This window comes from Protobothrops mucrosquamatus, unplaced genomic scaffold (assembly GCF_001527695.2).
Source record: "Protobothrops mucrosquamatus isolate PMUCROS unplaced genomic scaffold, P.Mucros_1.0 scaffold12188, whole genome shotgun sequence".
In the NCBI taxonomy this organism is placed as follows: Eukaryota; Metazoa; Chordata; class Lepidosauria; order Squamata; family Viperidae; genus Protobothrops; species Protobothrops mucrosquamatus.
The window spans coordinates 11,193-15,805 of NW_015397965.1; the positions used below are offsets into that span (position 1 = coordinate 11,193).

The 4,613-nt window shown below is 41.1% G+C and overlaps 1 long non-coding RNA gene across 2 annotated transcripts; it reads left to right on the plus strand.

Moving 5' to 3' along the window:
- Positions 1-1,244: 1,244 nt before the first annotated feature.
- LOC107301390 lies at positions 1,245-4,400 on the plus strand. Of its 2 annotated transcripts, none has more exons than XR_001549291.1 (3): positions 1,245-1,446; positions 3,781-3,949; positions 4,264-4,400. It is a non-coding gene; the product is annotated as an uncharacterized LOC107301390 (long non-coding RNA). The 2 variants fall into 2 exon arrangements; XR_001549292.1 differs by lacking the exon at positions 1,245-1,446 and adding an exon at positions 3,590-3,616.
- Positions 4,401-4,613: the final 213 nt, after the last annotated feature.

Sequence of the window (4,613 nt, forward strand, 5' to 3'; positions counted from 1 at the left end):
GAGATCAGGGATCACCCTGATCTCTGGGGGCAGCTCATTCCAGAGGGTGGGAGCTCCCACAGAGAAGGCCCTCCCCCTTGGGGTCGCCAGCCGGCACTGTCTGGCCGACGGCACCCTGAGGAGACCCACCCTGTGGGAGCGTACAGGCCGATGGGAGGTAATCTGTGGCAGAAGGCGGTCTCGAAGGTATCCCGGTCCACTGCCATGGAGCACCTTAAAGATGATAGTCAGCACCTTGAAGCGCACCCGGAAGGCCACCGGCAGCCAATGCAGCTCGCAGCAGCAGCGCGGCCGCATTTTGGACTAGCTGGAGCCTCCGGGTGCTCCTCAAGGGAAGCCCCATGTAGAGAGCATTACAGTAGTCCAGTGTTCCAATATCTCAGGGGCTGCCACAAAGAAGAGAGAGTCAAGCTATTTTCCAAAGCACCTGAGGGTAGGACAAGAAGCAACGGGTGGAAACTAAGCAAGGAGAGAAGCAACCTAGAACTAAGGAGAAACTTCCTGACAGTTAGAACAATTCATCAGTGGAACAACCTGCCTCCAGAAGTGGTGAATGCTCCAACACTGGAGGTTTTTAAGAAGAGACTGGACAGCCATTTGTCCGAAATGGTATAGGGTTTCCTGCCTGAGCAGGGGGTTGGACTAGATGACCTCCAAGGTCCCTTCCAACTTTTATTATTATTATTATTACTTTACAGTACATAAACATAATATAGTAGAAACCAAAATTAACCCTTCTGAACAGGGTCGCCTTGGTTCTGCAACATGCTTGACATAGACCAGTATTTCTCAAACTTGGCAACTTTAAGAGATATGGACTTCAATTCCTAGACTAGAGCATGCTGGCTAAGGGAATTCTGAGTGTCCACACGTCTTAAAGCTGCCAGGGTTGAGAAAAACTGGCAAGACAACTTTACTATTGTTAACAGCAAGCGCTCTTCGTGTACCTTAACACAACTTTGGACCGAGCCCACATCTACACAACTTTTTAACCGAGCAAAAGAGGCAGCTCCGGCTTTCCAAAACGCACGATCCCACCAAAACGGGTGCAATAAGCTTTCCCTACCACCCCGCAGCCGATCGCGTGACCCCGCCCACTCAGTGGGAAGCCTCAAACCTGAGGCCCGCCCCAATGTTGCTCTGCGCACGCGCAGGTAGAGCCGGGCCGCCTAGTCTTACACGACCGACCTGATCTTTGTCTGTAGTGCTGTGTTTTTTTCCCCATGCCTGTGCAGCATGGGAAGGAGTGACGCCCAGCTTTTTTTTGGCTTTATCCATTGGGACTCCTCACTTTAGGCTACTGCCTGGAGCGGACAGTGATTTACCGGCGCAGCAACCGTCCGCACGGACCCGTTAGGAGCAGCCTTTCAGAGGCTCGAGGCTGGTCTCTATCCGTGACGTCAGTAAGCACGAGCTAAGCAACCCAAGAACCAGAACCGAACAGAGGTACTTGCCGCGGATCAGACTTCCCATAATCTGGTTGCTGTTCTACTTAAGAGGAGGCGGAGGATTCTGGGAATTGTAGTTCAATTATTGGGGCGCGACGCTAGGAGCGAGAGCGCCTCATATCGGTTCAAGTCGAGTTTTGTTGTTGTTGTTGCCTAGCTTGCTATTTCCTTCTTTTGCTAAACGCCAAGTTAAACAGTTTAGGGCAGGGTTCCTAAACCTTGTATCATGATATCTTCCTTCATTGTAATCTTAATGTGCGCACCTCCTTTAAAAATACAAACACCAAAATGAACACAGGAGAACAAGGAGAACAATACAATGAAACTGCAGGAAAGGTGGATTTATTAAAAATGTAATTAAAAGGTTGCTCAGAGATCCTCTGGACTCAGCTCCGCCCCAAGGGAGGCACACCTCACCGTTTGACAAACCTGGTTTAGGGGATTAGCGTTGGGAAAGGGAGACATGGTGAGTTTATCTTTGCAACTTATTTGTTGCTGTTTAAGCTTCAGTCCTAAAGAGAGAAAAGGAACAAAAGTCATAATTGTAATGGAAACTAAATATTATTTCACAGCAGCGGTAGAAAGTTCTAATTTTGCTGGCCACACTTGTAAATTGTGACTTTTCACAAGTTACAGGTAGTCCTTGACTTACAGCCTTTTGTTTAGTGATTGTTCCAAGTTACAACGGCACTGAAAAAAGAAATTATGAGTGGTTCTCATACATATGACTTATGACTCATACTCATGCAGCATCCCGTGATCATGTGATCAAAATTCGGATCCTTGGCAATTAGCATGGATTTCTGACGGTTGCAGTGTCCTGAGGTCATCACCTTTGGTGACCTTCTGTCAAGAAAGTACCAATTTAACAACTACAATGATTCACTTAGCAACTGTGGCAAGAAAAGTCACAAAAAGGGACAAAACTGACCTTTAACAATTGTCTTGCTTAGCAACGGAAACGTTGGGCTCAGTTGTGGTTGTAAGTGGAGGACTACCTGTATATGCTTTCACCCTGTCAGCTAGACAGAAATGCATCTTAAACTCAGAGGTTCTGTGACTGCCTGGCATAATTAGTATTAATGTTGAACTGTTTGCTTAATTGTGACCTTTATTTTGTTATACTGTATTTGTTCTGGGATTACAAAATAGTTGCATTGTGGATTGATGCTTTTTTTAAAAAAAAGATTCTGATGTGATGTGTTAAGATTACCAGTCTGACCCTTAAAGCTATCATTGACCACTAAAAGGCAGAAATAACAGTTTTTTTGTTTCTCCTACTCAGAAGCCATCTTTCCCTAATGGAAAAAACAATTTTTCTGTATATCCAGAGGAATTAAAAGCATCATCCACAGCCAACGAGGAATGCATTTATGCAATTCTGTCACAGTTTCATTACAAGTGATGTCTGTTTTATTCCAAATTTATTTATTAGAACCATGTTGGTTCTAATATGTTGGGACCCATAATTGGTGAAATGAGATGGGCAAAGATGACCTGTGGCTTTCCTGGTTGAACTGAAGGGTTCCCCAGAGACTCTCTGGTTAAGCCTACCTTCAGTTGTGGAAGCATTCCAAATCCAGATGATTGATACATGGCCATGAAGAGTTGAGATTTTCAGTATTTTTTCAACCCATGATTATTATCAGCTACTAAAGTTTTAGACATCCTCTGAAATATAGAGAGAAGATTTCTGGTTGTAAACTCAGTTATATACTTCCCGGATAATAACATTTGACTCAATGACACAATAGGAAGGCATTTTCTTAGACCCAGCACATCTCTCATCTGATACTGAGGTTTATTTACACTAAAGGATTGTCAAACAGTTTTATTCAATCCTATTTGTAGAATGTGGGCACAACAACAGAGTGTGAACAAAGTAGTTCATTGCAGGATTGTTTTCAAGATACTTTCAGTTCCTGAAGTATGAGAATAAATGGCCCACTACTTACTTTGACAGAGTGCTTTTTAAAATATTTTAAATGATAATAAAAAACATAAGCAGGAATTATCTATGATATCTTTGGGCTGAGAAGTAGGGAGGAAAAATGCTGTTGCAGTGTTTAACCAAACACCCATGATTTTTCTCTTTACTCTGGATTACTGTATATTAACTTTCATCCTACAGAAGAAAGGTCAAAAATATCACGACATCAAATCTCCAGGTAATATAGTTGGAATTTTATTTTCATTTTTGCCATCAATACAAAATATTTGTAAAATGTGTAAAAGTAATTCTGAGAGTAATAATTGTGTTCACAAAACAAAATAATTGCCTGCAATGATTCCCTTATTTTGTATCACCATTTGCCTTTTTATTTCATTTTAGATGCTCTTAGCTGAGCCACCATCTACCTGCCTTTCCTCTACAGTGTACTATATGGTTTGTGAAGCTGGATTTGAGAGGAAATCAAACTATGCTCTCAGTAGTATTATATGCAGCACCGGTGAAATAAATTGGGAATTCATCACAGAACATGTACAATATGGAGAGCAAGGTCTCTGTTGTTTTTAAATGTAGTGTATTGTTATACTTGGGACAGTAAGACATTGTTTCTGAATTAGCATATGCAATGGAGATCTTTTACTTGTTTAGGGGGATCTTTTTATTAAAAATAATAGAATTAGAATTTCTAATGTTAGTTATTTAGCTTCAATGGCTGAATGGTCATTATTTAAGATTTTCTACAGAAAAAGAAAATTCCTTAATGAGTTTAGGGGAACCCTTTCAGGAGAAAATATTTTTGAATCTTTTTATATTTAGCAGTATTTGACAGTATTCTTGAACTGATTGGTTATTTTTGTTTTTTAGACCCAACATTGGATTATATCAAAAGTGTGAGATGTCTTGGTCCTTTATGTGAATCTATTCACTTGCATTTGAAATCACTTACAGCGGAGCAATTTGAAAACCAGTTTGTGGTGTGGCTTCAATGGACAAACTGCCCAGAGGTAGGAAAACGTTGGATTGGATTGGATACTTGTTCCAAATTTATGGATGGATGGATGGATACATACACATATGATATACATATACACACATTTTTAGCATATGGCATATCATGCATGAACTTGCAATATATATTAATATTTTGCCTGGATTAAAAAACACAATAAAATATTAATATTAAAAAGAGCCATATTCACACATACTAAAATAGG